The sequence below is a fragment of the Nuphar pumila genome, chromosome 14 (genome assembly GCF_984573655.1).
Source record: "Nuphar pumila chromosome 14, dmNupPumi1.hap1.1, whole genome shotgun sequence".
In the NCBI taxonomy this organism is placed as follows: Eukaryota; Viridiplantae; Streptophyta; class Magnoliopsida; order Nymphaeales; family Nymphaeaceae; genus Nuphar; species Nuphar pumila.
The window spans coordinates 75,366,091-75,386,066 of NC_143262.1; the positions used below are offsets into that span (position 1 = coordinate 75,366,091).

The window sequence follows — 19,976 nt, forward strand, 5'->3', positions numbered from 1 at the left end:
ATCTAAAATCCTTTCTCCTATACCATAGCCTCCATGGATACTCTCAAAACCATCCCTACTAATGCCTACATGTCCATTAAGGTCACCGCCGATGAAAAGCTTTTCTCTATAAGATATCCCTTGTACTACTCCATCTAAATCTTTCCAAAATTGATGCTTAATGGAATCATCTAAACCTACTTGAGGTGCATAAACACTAATAATATTAATAATATCCGTACCTAATACTAATTTAATAAGTAAAATTCTATCACCCTTCCTACAGACCTCAACTACATTATCTATAAACTGACGACTCATAACAATCTCTACTCCTATTTATTCCTGTATACCAAATCTTATATCCCCAAGGTCCTATCACTTTTGCTTTCTCACCTACCCATTTGGTCTCTTATAGACATAAAATATCAATCTTTCTCCTACACATAACATCTACTAACTCTACCAACTTACCAGTTAAAGACCCTATGTTCCAAGTGGCTAACCTAAATTTATGGTCTTGGACTAACTTCTTTAACCCCACCCAGTCCAACAAAGTGAGGGAACCCTTGTTTATTTGACACCACACCCGGGCGCCGGTGTGACGCGTCACTTCTGGGCGACGACCTAGCAACCCTTGCCCATTTATCACTGCCTTCAGGCCTAGAGAGTACAGCGCGTCGCTCAGTAGGGAACGCCCCAACGAAATTCTCATATTGGTTCATTTTCATAGGGTATGACTAAGTTTTTATGCTGGCTGTCACAGGCCTACCGCAACCCTCCTCCTTTATCCGGGCTTGGGACCGGCAATGTATAACTAAACAGTCAAGTTTTCATGTAAAGCACATTGTAAATATCTGCAATTCACCAACATAGACATTTTGAAGTCCTTGCTGGACGAGCCCAATGGAGTTGCCATTTATATTGCAAGAAGCTCAAAATTTGTACTTTCATTTGCAAAATGGCTATATAAACCTAAATCATAAACCATTTCTAAAAAATTTTGTGCCTAGACACTGCCACAATGGTAAGATTCTAATAACCCCCATAATATGATATGTCTAAATGCTTGAGAATTTTTTCACCATTCTAGTAAATCAAATCAATCACTCATCAAAAACTAAATGTTCAAGCTCAGCTCATAGTTCATTGTTTATAATTCATAGTTCATAATAACAAGAAAACTAGATAGAAAACTTCATAGTTCATAATAACAACGAAAACAATTCATATGATTGTCAAGCAATTGTCATGACAAAAGGATCCTGAAGACAAAAACCCCATTGATACACCAGGATCAGCCACATGCATGATTGGATCATAACAATGACATTCACACAAAATTGTAGTTTTTTCAAACAAAAAAATAGGTGTGTTCCTCAGAGCCCTCTTGAAGCTCAACAATGCTTCCTTGAATAATTGGTGGTCGTAGAGCGCCCGATCGATGGCCATATGCTCGTCGAAAGCCTTCTCTCTCAATCGACACCCGTCGGCTCTGCTCCTGAGAGCCCTCAAATCCTTCAAAAAGATGGTACCAACCCCAATTCCCTCGACCAACCAGGGTCTAAGAACACATCCCCCCTTGATTTTGCCATCCTTCATCTGCTTCACCTTCAACCTCTTGATAATGATCTCCAAATCATCGACGATCTTCCAGGTATCGTCAAAGGCGATGCCGTGGTTCGGCGACACAGCCAAGGCGGCGACACCTTGTTTACAGTGGGTCATCGAGCCTGCTTGTCGACGATGATCCACTTGTCGACGATGGAGGAGGAGGAGGCGACAAAGATGATGGACTGGGAGGAGCCAAGCTCAAGGTTGAGGGCGTCGAAATCTCAGTGGACGTCGCTGGAGGAGCGGGCAGTGTCGAAGACCGAAGAGCTCGCGGGTGCGCCCGTCGAGAAACTTTCATTCCCCTCATCCTTGTTACTTTTGTAATAGGGGGGAGGGTGGAACGAAAAAACCACATGTCTAAGGACACGGCGGACACACGGAACACGGTCCGCCGCATCCAATGTTTGTTATAAATTGCCGTTTTCAGCGAGATTTTTGTCCAAATCATGCTGGGAACGACACATCAAACATACCCTAAGGGTCCCTTTTTTGACACCCTCAAACCTCATAGAATCCTTGGCTTTGAGGTGGCATGGAGGGTGCTGATGTGGCACATCACATGCCCCATGTCAAGAGACCGGTGCGACGCTTGGCCTAAGATTGTGGGCCCCATGCAAAAATCTGATGTCAGTCAAACACTAGATCTCAGATCCGAGGCTATCTCGGATCCGAGATTCTTGCAAGTGAGACAAGAGAGAGAGAGAGAGAGAGAGAGAGAGAGAGAGAGAGAGAGAGAGAGAGAGAGAGAGAGTCTCCTTATTTTGTGAGACAAAATGAAGACCAACTAAATGTGAAAGACTAGCTTTTATGGGGTAAATATTTGTTAATATTGATAACAACGTACTATCTAGACTGAGTCTGACCTCACGAATGCATTTATCATGGTTCATTTAAAGATCATACTTTTTGATCGAATCTTTTTGACATAGAAGCTCGATTCTTTTATCTTGAAAATTTTGATTGGCCTCAACATAAAGCCATAGTTTTGCCATATGTTATTTGGATCTGCATCTAAGTTAGTTGTCTCTGAGCATATTATGGATTCAATTTGGACCAAGACTTTGAGCAGTGGGCAAGATCCAAGCTAACCCACAGCATGCTTGTGGCACAATGGTTTGCAAATCTCCATCGTGCAAAATCAACTCTTTCCCGGATGACCCAAGCATGTTTTTTTACGACGAGGAAAACCTCCGGGTGGGGCCCCACGACCACCCTGCCTTACGTGTGACCCACCTCTAAAAGCTATGGACACACCCGTGTGCCCAGATGACCTAAGCATGATAAGCCTGTTGCCATAATAAATTGTGAACCATAAGGGTGAAAGAATGAGACTAAGGGCTTGATATTATGACTTTAGAAAAATTATGCATATAAAAGTAGGATGACGTAGGAGACTCGAGCGAACCGGTTTCAAAGGATCACTTGAGATTCATATTTTTAGGTTTGACATTTTCTTGTGTTGAGTCATTTGTAATGGATATTGTATCCAAGTAACTGATCTATATCTTATTTTAAGAGTTTAGTAGGATTAAAATTTGCTTTCTTAGTTAGGTGCTTATCCACATAGTTACGAATCATCTAAGATTTTAATCTCAGGATGAGAGGAGTAAGATTCTATGTTAGAGAAAAGTTTCAGTTAATTCTATTTCCTTTTATTTCTCACTTTTACTTGCTTATCTAGAAAATTATAGAAATTTTCAGTTTTTTCTTAGATAATCATAGTTTGGTAGCCATAGTTTGGAAGCTTTCCTCGTAAATCTAGTGTTGGGTTTACATCAGACAAGTTGGTCAAAGACAGACGAATTAAAAATGATTCCAAATCCATTTTAGAAAAAAATCTCTTGAAAAATCTACGAGGGAAACACAAAATGCTTAATTGATGGTAGTGACTGGTTTTAACTATTCTTACAGATTTTCACTAAAATTGGCTAGAACCAAAGATTCGCCATAGTACACCTGCCAAAGCAGACGTGTAGAGCATAGTCGTGTACAGAAGGTGGTGGGACGTTGCAGGTTCAAAACCCAATGATACGTTGAATAATAACTGGTGGGGGTCTGCCAAACCCCCAGCTGGACTTTCAGAAAAAAATAAAATTAGAAGTTTAAGTTGTTTCGACTCAACCTGACCTCATAGACGTGTACAGCGTAGTCGATTTGTTAGGGACCAATCCTTGAATCGTATTTTTTTTATGAAAAACTAATTTTTAAGTCATGAGAATTTAGTACGTACATCTACAGCCTTTGATTTTTTTTAGTTGCCTGAAAATCTTACACACAGAGTCCTGTGATTCAAAAGTCAATCCCCACTAAATGGACCATCTAGATCATATCTTTAGTACTAATTCACTAAAAAAACAATGAGACTGTTTATTTAAACTCATTGACACCGTACTCTGATCATGCATAATTTTTATACAAAAATTCATATATTTTTCATGCATGATCATGTCAATAATTGCTTAAAAAATGCTTGTTTGCGAAGGTTTTCAAAGTTTTTATCAAATATTAAATTGAGCAATGTGAACCCTTTCTGAGCCTTTTTGAGAAATTTGAAAAAAATTCTAAAACCTAATTAAACTATTATAAAAAGGAAAGTTTGAGAAAGAAAAGCTCTCTCCCCACTTTGAAGCTCATGCTTCTCTCTCTCTCTCTCTTCTCACTACCAGCTGGTTCTTCTTCCTTCCTTCTCCTCCTCTCTTCTACTTCTTCTTCTCTTTTTTCCTTTCACCTCGCTGGCGGTTTCGCCTTCTTGCTGTACTCTCTTCATCGCCGGTTATATCTTCATCTTCATCGGAGAAGTGCAGTTGCAGCTCAGGATCAACCACTCTTCTCGCAACCAGTCCAGCCGAATATTCGGCAACGTTTTATCCTTCTTCTCCCCTTTTCTTTTTACGTGTTTCAGATTAGTTTATTATTTTTGCTGAAAAGAATAAAAAAAAAGCATATCCTGAATTCTGTGTTAGATTGTATTCTTGCATTGTGTTCTTTAGGGTTAACGTGTGTGTGATAGATAGGTCTATCGTGTTGGCTGGCGTATTCACATTTTCGTCGGTCATGTCCAGCAAATAGTGGTCATCCACTAATCTGCATGTGTTGCAGTTTTCATTGTGTAGTGTTAGGTAGTTAATCTTACTGAGTACGTAGTATGCATGTTCGGTAGCTTAGTGTACACAGTCTTGAGTTGCTCTTAATAATAAAAAGAAAAAAAAAATTGTGCCATTTTCTTTGATAAGTAGTCGAACTTGTGATTGGTGATTAGTGTGTTATTTTTTTAGTCGGTTTAAATCTCAGCATTCTATTTTGATTCAGTAGGTTTTTGCATAAGGCGTTAACCGCATTGATAAATTTTTTTTACTAGTTAATTGCTCCAGTCAACAGTTATTTGTTAGCTACCTGTTTTCATTAGCCGTGTAGGGTTTAGTTATTGATTGAATCAATGTTATTGGTTATTTAGTCAATGCTAGACATGTATTGCATTAGTTATAAGCTATTTCATTAGTCATCTTAGATTTGAATTATATTTCTTTAGTTGTGATTACGTAATCTTGCTAGTAACATGTATTAATGCGTCTTGCATCCATGGTTAGTTTAATATTGCATGACTCAAGTGAGTTGGGAGGATTGTTTTCAATTTAAGTAAGTTAAATGCATGTTATATGTTGTGTTGACTTAATAGGTTAGATTTATTTAGAATATCGTTGGGTCACTTCTTAGCATTGAAGTAGTTGTTTTAAGTATTTCTTTTGTAGTTAGCCATTACCGTGCACACTAATTAGTCTAGGTTTGTGCCATTTTTTTTAGCATTGATTAAGTTTTGTATTCTGATTATATTCTGGTTTAGGTTTAAAACAGTTGCATAAAGTCCAGATTACTTATTGAATTAGATAGTGTTAGGTTACCACTTAAACTTTGGTAGGTTAAGTGATGTTTTCTTTTAGTCGGTATTTAGTTTTTTTTAGTATTAATATAGGTGAGTATTGCTATTCATAAGTGGACTCTAGCTGTTTAGTTAATTTCATTTCACGTGTTCACACTTAGTTCATCATTTGAATATTTTATGTTCTTAGATTGTTAATTTACTTAATATTGTCCAGGTTTCCCTTGTTTCAAAAATAAAAATAAAAATCAATCATTCGTTTTATAGGGTTATATTTGTTACAAGTGTTTAATTAGCTGTTATTTAGTTTGTTACAATTTAGTTCTTGAGTGTTAGTTAGTAGATTTTGTCTTCTATAGTAGTTAGTGTGTAGTCTAATTTCAATTCTTTTGCTGATTTTTTTTTTGTGAATTAACTTTAGATTTCGTTTAGTTTTGTATTGTTTCTGCAGTGTTTGTGTTTTGTGTTTTGCAGGAAAGTGTTTGGAGACGTGCGGTAGAGCCCTTTTTGTGCCCTAAAAGGTCCCCTTAAGGGACCCTCAGACCCTCAGAATGGTCCTCAGGGAGCCCTCAAAAAAGCAAAAGTTCAAGAAAACATACATTACCTCAAGAAGGGACAAGAAGACTCAAAGCACTGAAGCCTTTTCTTTTCTTTTTAGATTAGGGTTTTATTTTATTTTATTAATTGGGTCTGTAATAAAACCATTTATTTATTTTGTTTAAGCCCTCTGCGTAGGGCCGTACTGCCTTAGTTAGTTAATTATTTAATTAATTCTTTTTATTTTGGCAATAAAGAGTAGTTTAGATTGTGTGTTTGAATACGAAGTATTTCCCGTTCCCTGAGATCTACCCGGACTCCACCACTTGTGCGAGCCGATTTTATATTTTTGGTGTCTGGCTTTCACTGGATTTTCATTAAAAATATTGTTTTAAAAAAGGTTTTCATAAAACTCACACCATACGCCCATCCGCACCAAAGACTTTCACCTTATTTTTTATTTATCGTAATGGATCGTTCACCTAAGCGATTAAGAAATTTTATAAGAAGCATTTACATTTGACAATTGCACTTTAACAATGTCACATATATTTACATATCGAAAAATGCAAAATAGGCCTCTTCATAATGTTGAAATGTGTCATAGAGACATTCTGAACACAAAATTTTACCATGTTAGGCCTAATACAGAGCTGTGAGAGCAGCTATGCATATGGTACCAACACGTAATAACAAACATGACTATTTCTAAGGCCTCTAGTATGTGACCAGGTAACAACAAGAATGGGCATGTTCACCAGATTTGTTTCATGCTTGATGGTGTTGATGGTGGTGGTGATAGGAAGGAACTAAAACACCTAAACGAGAGCCACAATCACGCTCCATCCAAACTGGCTCCCCTTTGATGCAGGGGATGGTGCTTGTTGTTGAAAGGCCACTAATGTTTGGTGGCGAGATAGTATACTGGAGAGAGCGACCTGCAGCTTCATCTCAAATCTCTGAGAGTTGAAATGTGCTTGGATTCCTAAGGAGCAAGGAGTGTAACTCGGTATAAAAAAATTTAGCAAATCTAGGAAATCCTCAGTTGTGATTGTGTATGGAAGGACAAACTGCCTGATTGGTATCCTTCAGCTGAGTCCATTTGATTTGATTTTAATGTTTAATGTACTCTAGTGGGGGGTTTTCCCTAACCCCAATTTGTTTTTAAGGACGTTGAGGGATTATGTAACACCCTGATCCGGGACCTCTCGATTCAGGGTTCGTAAGTACTACTTTCCAGAAGGAGCACAAAGTGAGCACAATGAAAACATGACATAATTTTTTTTCTTAAAATAGCATCAAATTTCATAAATTCAAAATCCTCGTAAGCTACATTATTCATTCATATCATAAGTTTAATAAAATAAAAACATAAATTAAAGTATCATCTCCATCTAGTTGCCCAAGGACACTTGTTGAAACTGCAGTGACTCTTGTCTGTCTCTGGTCAATTACCTAGATCCACAGTTATAATTATAAAAAATGAAGGTGAGTCTACAACTCAGTAAGCAATATTCATAAACAACTAAAGACTTTAACTTACAACTATAGTGAGAACTAAGTCTCTAGTCTTAGTTTAGTTTTTTACACCATATAACACACATGTTTGTTTCTTTTAAATCTCTTTATTAATCCTTTCAAAACTTATAGGTTAGTATATTTTCGATACTAACTACTGTACTAAATTGGCTATACCGGTAATAGCCTACTTTGGAAGTAGCAACCCGTGTAGAATACCCAAATTCTACGGTGTTGGTCAAACTATGAACTACTCTTTGTGTTTTCATAGGAGTCACGAGGCATTGTAGTGAAAGAGGATACACTGGTAGTTAGTCGCGAAGTAAAACTAGAGTGATATATCTCGTCTCTAAGGTTTGCATGCTACATCCTGGTTTGCCTAGAGTCCCAAATATTGTGTGAAACATAATCCCTAGAATGTATTAAGCAACTCATTATTTTTCCACATGAACTACCTCGAGTTCACTATTTTTTTTTGTAACTTAACTAGGTTGCTCAATCTCTTCTTAGGGTTCTGGTATCACCAAGATTTAAGCATGCAAACGATTTAATAATACTACATCAATAAATCATCGATGACCCATGCTTATGGTGGCTCTTACTCTAACGGTCATCAGGTAGCCCTTTTTATTTATTACCTCTTTCGAGAATTTATGTGGGTAAGTCTAGCATGCTAAGTTGACTTAAGCTTTCAATAAACTAACTGAAAGCAGGGACTCTTAGAACTTTTCTCAAGTACTAAATTATGTTCTCATGCATGTAATTCTATATTTTTTATATGTATTTTTGTCTAAAATATCATTGCTTATTAACATGCAACTTGTATTGAGAACTTATAAATACATGAAATCATTCTTAGCATTACAACAAGCTCATATGCATTCATTTTCTCTCATGTGATATAAAACACATTATAGAATGCAACTATATCAAATACAAGATAAAGTTATGTTCTCAAACATATAAGATTTTATGTAAGCTAACTCACACGAGACAAACAGACTGTATAATAAAAAAATATGTTTATAATATCCCTTACCTCGATATGCATATACTGAACTTCTAACCAACAATTGAATTTTTGTTTGAGGTATTAGGATTTGTTCAATACATAAAACTTACTTACTTAATTGCCAAACCGATATTTCTCGTACTTTATAAAATTACCAAACTACCATTTCTCAGAAACGTCTATCAAAACTCATTTTTTTATATTTTGTGTATAACTATGGAAATAAAACAGTCAGATTCTTCTTTGTGTTCTGAATCCAACACACCAAGATTCATTCAGTTTTGAGCTTAGAGTGAAGGGTTATGCCCAATTTATCAACAAGGGCAAAATGACCATTTTCACTTATCGAATGTATTTGGATCTTACGAATCCAAACTTTTGACTAACCTAACCGAGAACTAGTTTGGTCTAAGTTTAATTTGAAAGTGAATCTTCCTGATTTAGTTTTGGATTCCTCGACTTGGATCTATATCCAAATCCATTTACTATAGATCTAAACTGGATAGAGATTCAATCTTTGCTAGGTCCAAATTCGATATAACAGATCTGAACCTTGGTTCTCCACTTTGGTGCAAAAATTAGAACTAGACTGATATAATCTAGGTTTGGGTCCAAATTGGATCAAACTTTCTCTATTCTGGTTTGGTCTTACTGGATCCAAATATGCTAACTGGATCCAATCCCAACCTAGTCTGGTCTGACTTGGGTCCTATTGGATCTGCATTATGGTAGAAATTCAAGATACCCCCTTATCTTGGCTTTTTTCATAATTGTGTGGGTTTGGTCTTACTGGATCCAAATATGCTAACTGGATCCAATCCCAACCTAGTCTGGTCTGACTTGGGTCCTATTGGATCTGCATTATGGTAGAAATTCAAGATACCCCTTATCTTGGCTTTTTTCATAATTGTGTGGGTTAATATATATATATATATATATATATATATATATATATATATATATATATATATATATATATATATATATATATATATATATATATATATATATATATATATGTGTGTGTGTGTGTGTGTGTGTGTGTGTGTGTGTGTGTGTGTGTGTGTGAATATAAATACATACACATATACATATATAAAGTAAAATCTCATTTTCTTTCTTAAACATGCAATGGGTCTGAAAACTCACCCATATCGAGTTTGTCTGGGTGAGGACCTTACTGACCCGACCTGGGCTGCATTCAAGGTCTGTTCTCTACTGACTCAGTCTGTTCAAGCCCAGACCGAGTTATATATATATTCCAACTCTGAGATAGAGTCGTCCTTTGTCTCATTCAATTGTTTGGCTAGACTCGATCTTGGTACCCTAGATCGAATTAGTCTCCTAGGCCAAACTGAGAGAATGAACTTCTTGTTTATTGTCTCAGTTTTCACAAGAAATTAAAATAGACTCTGTCTTAATGCTTCTGGACCAAGTTGGTCTTACCATGAATGAGACAAAGAGTCTTAGCTCTCTATCTTTATTTTCTTCTCTAGGATTGACTCAGTCTAGTCAAACCGAGTCGGTCTCAGACTTCCTCCATACATGCCTACCAAAACTCGGCTCGGTTTGGTTGAACCTATACCGAGTCGATCAGAATGCTTTTCTCCAATGGAGACACAGAGGACACTCATCTATGTTTCCATATGCCAGACCCAACTCGGTCTAGCACTAGCAGATCGAGTCAGTCTGCGCATTATACATGAAACCTAGATAGAACTGTGCTCTGTCTTGTTTGCCTTTTTTACTAGACTCGGCCTAGTTACTCAGATTGACTCGGTCTACTAACACTGGCTGATCATGCCTTTTACCAGACCCGTCTCGGTCTGGGTTTCAACAAACCGTGATAAAGAGGAAATCCTCTCCATCCCAGAGAGCCAGACCTAGCTCGATCTGGTGTTACCCACACCAAGTCGATCTACATAATATGAGAGCCAAGATAGAGAAGAAGAAAATCCTTTGTATCTCCCCAACATACCTGACCCGACTTGATCTGGTATTACGTCCTTAATAATGGAGACCTCTTTATTCCTCCACTACTGAATCATGCAGAAAAAGAGGGAGAGATTCTTCCCTTAACCATTAATGGGGGAGTTTTTCTCCTGCTTCCTCCACTAAAACCTCATTTACCCTCATAAATTGGGTGGGCACAAGCCCACCGTGAGGGGCATTACAATTTTACCTTCCTTAACAAAATTTTCATCATAAATATTACCTGAAAACAGATGTAGAAACTATGCATAGATGTCTGCTTCACACTCCCAGTTAGCCTCGTTTTTATTGTGTTGTCTCCATCTAACTAAAACCATTGGGTAGACCTTTTTCCTTAGTCTATGTTCTTTAAATTCCAAAATCTCGACTGGTTCCTTACTAATACTCAAGTCTTCATGAATGCCCAATATCAATTTGACCATATTTAAAATGTGTGAGGGATCCGACATATATTTTCTTAACATCAATACATGAAACACGTTATGCATTCTTGACAATGATATGGTTAATGCAAGTCTATAGGCAGTGGGGCCCACTCTCTGTAAAATCTCAAAGAGACCAAAGTACCTTAAACTTAATTTTTTTTTCAAACCTCATTACCCCTTTTAAAGGTGATATTTTCAAGAAGACATGATCACCTTGTGCAAATTCTAATTCCCGTCGCCTCTGATCTACATAGCTTTTCTGTTGATTCTAAGTTGTTAGCAGTTTCTCACAAATAAACTTAACTTGTTTTTTCATTTGCTGAACTAATTCAAGTCTCATAAGCTTCCTCTCACCTACTTGATTCCAACATAGAGATGTTCTGCAATGCCTTCCATAAAAAGCCTTGTATGGGGCCATACTAATGTTAGCTTGGAAGTTGTTGTTGTATGCAAACTCCATTAGTGGCAATATCTAATGCCATGAGTCGTGATACTCCAATGCACAAGCTCGCAAGATGTCCTCTAGCATTTGGATGCTTCTGTCTAAGTGCCCATCCATAGGAGGATAAAATGTGATACTCATCTTTAACTGTATCCCTATTGCTTCTTGAAAATTTTGCCAAAAGTTAGACGTAACTATGAATCTCTATCAAAATTGATAGAATCTAGCACTTCATGCAACTTTACTATCTCTTGAATAAAGAGACATGTCAACTATTAAAAAGAACAAATTGTCTTGTATGAAAGAAAATGCATAGATTTTGTCAATCTGTCCATGATAACTCAAATTGCATTCAATCCCTCTTTTGTCTTTGAGAATCCAGTGACAAAATCCATCATGATATCCACCCACTTCCATATTGGAATAGGCAGCAGTTGCAACAATCCTACAGGTCTCTGATGCTCAATTTTTACTTGTTGACATATCAAGCATGTGCTAATAAACTCATCAATATCCTTCTTCATTCCATTCAACTAGAAATTTTCTCTCAAATCCCTGTACATTTTTATACTGCCAGGATGGATGAAATACCTGGAATGATATACTTCTTCAAGCAATAATTTCATAAGTCCATTTTTAGTAATGCATATACAATTTGAAAATCTTAAAATTCCTTGACCGTCCACCTTATAATCTAAAATTTCCTTATCTAAAATTCTTGTGTTTATCTTTTTCAATTCTAGATCTAAGAGTTGCTTCTCCTTAATTTGATCCCATAATTTAGATCTTAAGGTGGTCTGCACGAACAATATCTAGCCTAGAAGGAACTGCACCTCTACTTTTTGGTGAACCATTGAGAAAAATAAATCCCATCCCGCTAATGTGGCTAAAGCTTCTGACTTTCTACTAAGGGCATTAGCCACCACGTTTGCTTTACCAGTGTGATACTTTATCTCAAAATTATAATCTTTCAGGAATTCAAGCCATTTCTGATGTCTCAGATTTAGTTCCTTTTGTGAAAATAAATACTTTAAGCTTTGGTGGTTGATAAACACCTAGAATTGTTCTCCATACAGACAATGCTCCCATATTTTTAGAGTGAACACCACAATAGCTAATTTCAAGTTATGTGTTATATAATTTACTTCATGTGTTTTCAGTTGGCGAGATGCATAAGTTATCATCTTGTCATGCTGCATCATAATGCACCCTAACCCCCTTATGTGAAGCATCATTATAAATGGTGAAACTACCTAGCCTAGAAGACGAAACCAAGACATGAGTGGTAGTCAACCGTTTCTTAATTTTCTCAAAACTCTACACGCACTTATTGTTCCACTCAAACTTACAAATTTTCTTGATAAGCTTAGTGCTTGGGGCTGCGAGCATGGAGAAACCTTCGACGAATCACTGATAGTACCTAGCCAGTTCCAAGAAACTACGTACCTCGGTAGCATTTTTAGGTCTTGCCCAATTCATGATTGCTTCAATCTTTGTTGGGTCCATCGTGATGCTATCCTTAGAGATGGTGTGCCTGATAAAGGAGATGATGTGCCCTAGAAAAGACACATATTTTAACCCAAATGTACACTTTGAAAACTTAACATATAACTGATGTTTCCTAAGTGTCTACAGAACTATCCTCAGATGCTCTTTATGTTGCTTCTTTGTAGCCAAATAGATAAGGATGTCATCAACAAACACCACTACATACTCATCCAAGTATGGCCTAAAGATTCCATTCATTAGATCCATGAATATAGTTGGTGCATTAGTCAGCCCAAAAGGCATGACCAAAAACTCGTAATGGTCATATCTTGAACGAAAGGTTGTCTTAGCTACATCCTCTTTTTTATCTTTAGTTTGTGATATCTCAAACGCAAATCCAATTTCGAGAAATACACTGCGCCTTGCACTTAATCAAATAGATCATCTATTCATGGTAATGAGTATTTATTCTTGATAATCACTGTATTTAACTATTGATAATCAATACACATTCACAGTGATCCATCTTTGTTCTTGACAAAAAGTATTGAAGCATCCTACGACAATACATATGGTTGTATGAAGCCTCTCTCAAATAGTTCTTGAAGTTGCTCTTTGAGTTTCTAGAGTTTCATGAGTCCCATTCTATAAGGGGTTTTAGAGATGGGTATTGTTCTCGAAACAAGGTCAATCCGAAACTCAATCTCTTGGTCATGGGGAAGACCTTATAGTTTCTCTGAAAAAACATCTGCATACTCTCGCACTATCTTCATATCCTCTATTGTGAGGTTTTCCTTTTTCTTTGTCTTCACATAGGCCAAAAATCTAACACATCCTTCTTGAATGTATTTTTCGGCCTTAAGACAGGATATGGCAACTAGCTTGGTTAGTTTTCTAATGCCCTAAAATATGAAAGTTGGAGCCTAGGGGTTTTGAAAACTAATGCACTTTCTTCTGTAATCGATAGTGGCATGGTTGTTGGATAATTAGTTTATGCCTAGGACCATGTCTAACTCCTTGAATTCTAATTGCAGAAGGTTTACCAGCAGCTCATGGTTCTCTATACACACCACACAATTATTATACTTTGTATTTACTATTATGGAATTTCCTATAAGTGGTTTTATCCAATAAGAAATGTCAAACTGTGATGGTACAACCAAAATAATTTTCTAAAAGATAGGGTGGTGAAACTGTATGTGGCTCCTGAATCAAACAACACATGTGCTAAAATTTCTGAAATAAAGAGGGTACCTTGTACCACATCAGCGTTGTCATGGGTTTCTTGAAATATAGCAGTATATAATTGGCCTGACATTGCTTGCTTCTGCTTTTTAGTCGTATTATCCCTATGGTCAGCCTGTCCCCTAGATCTCCTCCCCCTTTCCTTCTCCCTCTCTTCCCTTTTTTTATCGGCAAAACCAGAGCCACCACTGCTAGTGGCTCTGGCTTGCCAAGAGGGAGGGTGCTAAGGACCCCCTATGCTTTTGTTCTTTTTCCTGTCGACCAAGTGGGGCGACTGAGGCCACCACCCACCTTTAGGTTCTGGACAGGGACCCCATGCCCAGCCCTTTGGCCATTGGATGAGGGGAAGGGTTCCACGTGAATGGTCTGCACATGGGTTAGTCGATCCTAAGAGGTAGGGTAAGCCCGTTGGATAGCATGGATCACGCGAACCTTGATAGAGAATCAGGTTATAATTTTTGAACTGGGCATGGGCAACACTCGGTTCCCTTTTTTTTTCTTCCCTGTTTTTGTCGAGCTGAGCCCGATAGTGCCAGCCCCTGTCGCACCTCTCAGCCAAGTTGAGCCCTGATAGGGCCAGCCCCTATTGCAAGACTGGGAGTAGGCCAGGCTCGGCCTTACTACCAAGCCCACCCCCCCTCTCGTTGGTCGCGTAGCCAGCCAAGCTAAGCTCGGCTAGAACTGAGCCAGCTCAGTTAGTAAACTAAGCTCGACTCAGTCAAGATTTAACACACACACGTCTCTTGTACCAAGGTAGGCTTGGTCTGGTCAGTTCAAATTGGGTTGAGGTTTGACCCTTACCGTACGAACATCACTTATTCTATTAAATTAAAATTACTGCATCATTCCTTTACAGTATAATAAAATATCTTTTAGCACACTATATCACCGCCGTCGTGCTTCCCCTTTCGATCGGGCTTTGATTCGCCGTAGAGATGTTGACTTCATCAGGCAAGCTTTTGTCTTTTGTTGAATATTTGTTGTAATTGGTTCGACCAAAATATTCAGACCGATTTGAGTTTCTTGATTCCTAATCATCGTGCTTGCCTCTCTCTCTCTCTCTCTCTCTCTGCTCTAATTGGAAGAAAGCGAAACCTCTTTTTTATGGTTTTTTCCATATGGCCAATTGTTTCTTTGTGAAGGATTTTCCAATATATAAATTTGGACGGCCAGGCACTTTCTTGGATATGTAAGTGTATCAAAACACCCTCCCGTGGAACACCAAATTTTGTTTCAGCTTTGGATTTGAACGAAGTTTTTTCATTCAAGCGTGAAAATCTTGGTTGATACTGCTTTCCACGGTATTCCTGTAACAAAAACTCTCTAATGAATTTCAACTAGTCTTGCTTTTAATCTGATTATTATCCTTTGCCAATAGGTCATGCTTTGATGCTCTTTCTGTTTGTGTGGTTAGATAAGAATTATGAATTGCATATCATATCTTAGTTCCTACGAGGCTTCTACGGAGCATGGACACCTTTTGGATACCTAAAAATTTAATGTGAATTTTGCTAATTTGATCTTTATTTCTCCGAGAACATATTCATATGAAGATGACTATTGTCTGTTGTTCTTTGTTGTATAAATAGATTATAGAATGTTAGTCATATATTTTGGTGTTTGTTTTTCATGTCGATTTTGATTGACATAAGAGTAAATGCATGTGATTATGCTTTTCTAATTTGTTAGCTTTTGTTTTTGGTATTAAAAGTCGGAATTTTGTCAAATTTTACATTTGCAGTGGCCTTTAAATCTCGAGAGGACCACCGAAAACAACTGGAATTTGTTAGCTTTTCTATGGTTACCTGAATTCGAAACTGCAATAAATATTCTTTTTGTCGCGCTTTTGGACTTCGTATATATAGAAAACTCATCATGTTTTTTGCGTTATGCATATAAGCTGTGGAGCTATGACACACGACACCAAGTCATGCATTGAAATCCCTCGGAAGGTAGGTGCAAAATGGACCAAGAAGCATATAGCACCAGATGAGAAAATAGAGACATTTGAGCTTGATTATGAGGGGAAACGTGATTGCTGGAATGATTACGATGCTTCTACATATGCTAGGGTTATTCAGAGATATGAAGCAAGGGATGAAAAGCTCGAAGGAAATATCTGAAAGAGCAACAGATGAAAAAATTGGAAGAGAAAAACAATAAGAAGATAGATAGTGATGACAGTAGTGATGAGGATGTTGATAAAGATGAGATGAAGGTTGATGAAGCAAAGGTTGACGAGAGTAAGCAGATGGATTTTGCAAGGGTTGAGAAACGTGTAAGAACAACCGGTGGTGGCAGCACAGGAACTGTCAGGTAATATGAGGCACTTTCAGGTTTTATTGTTTTCTGAATTTCAGCTCTTATTGAGAAAGTTCCTCTCTAGTTTTTTGGGTTCCATTTGTCAGTTGTCTTTTATGTGTTTCTCAATGTTCTCCAAATGCTTATTTTTATCTCCAGGAATTTGCGTATCCGAGAAGATACAACCAAATATCTTTTAAATCTTGATGTCAACTCTGCGTATTATGATCCCAAAACTCGATCCATGAGGGAGGACCCCCTTCCAGATGCTGATACCAATGAAAAGTTCTATGAGGTAAGCATTCTTACTATGGATATAGAGAGTGAGGGTAGTTGTTCCCCAAGACTAGTCCGGTATTTTTTATCCTATATCTAACAGTATACTAATTTATTTTGTGGCAATGCTTCAGGAAGATAACCAATATCTTGCAAGTGGGCAAGCATTAGAGTTTAAGCAGCTCAATATTCATGCTTGGGAAGCATTTGAGAAGGGACAAGATATTCATATGCAGGCAGCCCCATCTCAAGATGAACTACATTACAAAGAGTTTAAAGTGAAAAAAGAGAAGCTGAAGTCTCAAACGAAGGAATCTATCATGGAAAAGTATGGAAATGCAGCTTCTGAAGAAGAACTTCTAAGGAAACTTCTACTGGGCCAGAGTGAACGAGAGGTTGAGTATGATCGTGACGGCCGAATCATTAAGGGTCAGGTAAGACTTATAGTTTCCTTGATTCTTTTTTTATTAATTTGGCATGGTTGCTTGTTGTGCTTGACCTTCATGTCAAATATGTGACAACACGATAACACTACAAGAAAAATGCTAATTAGCGACCGATGCTAATTCATCACTAATCATGTTTAACGACAGAATGCGTCGGTCACATATTCTTGGTCGCTAATTAGCAACGGATATTATCCGTCACTAATTCATTGCTAATTTGTGACAGATTAGCGACAAACATGATCCGTCACGAACCCATCACTAAATTAACTGGGATTTGGTTTTGCGACGGATAATATCCGTCGCTAATCCGTCACTATTTTAGCGACGGATAAGATCCATCGCTAAATAAGTGATGGATTTGGTTTTGTGATGGACAATATCCGTCACTAATCCATCGCAAAATTAAAAAAAATAAAATAAAATAAATTGAAATATAAATATCGATAATTTTTTTTTGAAATAATCATGTATAACCTATTTTTAGACAATAAAAAGAGAGTCAAAGTGTATTTTCTAGTGTTTTAATGAAACATTTACTTACAGTACACAAACATAATAGAACAAATGAACAAGAGGCACAAATGATTCCTCCCATGCAGGAAGAGGAATTGGTAGACAAAATAAAACCCACATCAAGGAAGAAAAAGGATCATGTACGAGAATGGGGTCAGCAGCTCTTTTCCAAAATTGAATGTCAGGGAAGAACTTTTCGTTTCCATCCTGCAACAGTCATGACATATCACCTGCCAAACAAAATGTTGAAAAACATAAATTAGATGAAGAATCGTGCACATGTTACATCCTTCAAACTCTAATACCATTATTGTAAGAAGATGCTAAGGTTAATGAATGTTTTTACAACTAGTTGAATACTCCTACTATTTCCAACATATGAATCATTTAATGTCATAAACCATGTTTGAATTGTTTGACCCCAATGAAGACATCTCACAGATTGAACATTATCATATTGGCCACAACACAAGCATATGACTACCAAGATCTGTTCATTATTTGGGGGAAGAAATATGCAGGGAGAGGAAGAAGTAGAGGAGGACATCGTGGCCGAGGTCGTGGTCGTGGGAGATTTGAAAGCGTTTACAGCTTCCTTTTCTTCTAAACCTGAGAAAGTGATGCTTTCCCAGATACTTGCACACATTTCCTTAGGTTTGATCTGAAGACAGAGACAACTATCTACAAAAGCATGGTATACAGAAAACAAACACACTATTACTGAAAAAGTTTTAAGCACTACCTTTAGACATCAAAAGCATAATGTCAGAAACAAACGGCAAAAAGGTTTCATTGCCTTGCAAAAGCATGCCAAAGTCATTGAGATCAAGAAACACCAACTCTACAAGTACCATAGACATCCATCTACACTAAGCATTTTTTGTTACTGCTTTGTCAATTTTTTCCACATTGTCACGCAGGATGTTCCACTACAAGAAGACAGTAACATTATAAAGCCATAGAAGAGACAAAAAAAATGCATAAAAGCAACGTTAGAAAATAGAACTATGCATACCTGTTCCAAGGAAAGCATTATGCCTGAAAATTAACAAGATCGCACCATCACTTTTAACTCAATCATGATTAAAGATAATCACCAAAATTAGCAGTTCGAAATTAACAATGTTATTCAAACAGAAGTTGCTGGAAAAAAGCATAATTAATGCCATCTAAGTTAACTGGGATTAATTGAATGGAGTAAATGAATTCAACCTTGTTGATATTGCTCCTAGCAACTGACAGGATTACCAAATGAGTGCTCTATCTGCAGAATATTTGTCTTTTCACCACAAGCACAACAAAATATCAATGATAAGCCCAAAACATACAACTGCACAGTAACCAGACTCCAAACAGTGGTGTGCAGAATCCCTACCACTTCAGAAACTCAATATTATGTGGAACTCTCTTTGTTGTGCCCAAAAGACACATATGAATGATACTCTTCCACTCCAAACAAAATGACTTTCACAATATACAGGTCTTAGTCAAGACAAGCAAATTTCTCCCTAGTAAAACTCAAAAATTACACACACACAAACAAACGTTCATGTGGTGTGTGCATCTTCCTCAATATTGGCTGAGAGATCATGAAAAATGTACCTAGGGATGCAAAAGACAAGGCTAATTGCTTGCAAGAATACCCCACATCATTCAATGATGGCTTACATCAGCCTTTTTGTATGACTTTGCTGATTCTTCATGGCCCTGAATATGCCAATATCAGCACTGATGCACTGATGATGTCTAAATGCAACTTGTTGTTCCAACAATTATTCAGAGTCCATTTACACAAGACCCTGTAGCCAATATGGTGCTACGTCCATGAAACATGGGTACTTTAAAATGCTTAGTTTGCCTTATTCTGGCACTTTTAATTCATCCATTGACGAAATCAGTCTTCCTGCGATGATTTCTAGCAGGATAACACCAAAGTCATAAATATCGATCTTATCCCTTTGTTTATTCCTGGAAAGTAACACCAATGCAGAATCACTAATTCAGCACACAATCGTGTAAACAAAATGATCGATATTTTGTGCAGCAAAAAGTTCAAAAATAGGAAAAACCTCCAACGTATAAAACTTGCAGTAAGTATGGACATGCCTAGTGAGGAAAAGCTAACAAGTAATCAATAAGCATTCGTGTACAATATACATAACAATTGCACTTATCAGGATTGAACTTACAGCTATGAAACATTTCATACCTAACAAGAGCATTAGCTTCTTTCGATCCATTTATAAGAAATCCTATTCCCACCTGTGGCACAACATGAGCACCAAGAGCAACTCAGGCTAAAAACACA

At 37.3% G+C, this 19,976-nt stretch overlaps 1 pseudogene; it reads left to right on the top strand.

Moving 5' to 3' along the window:
- The first annotated feature begins 16,018 nt into the window (after positions 1-16,018).
- Positions 16,019-19,976, top strand: part of LOC149816997 (pre-mRNA-splicing factor SLU7-like) — a 32,267-nt pseudogene continuing 28,309 nt past the window's right edge.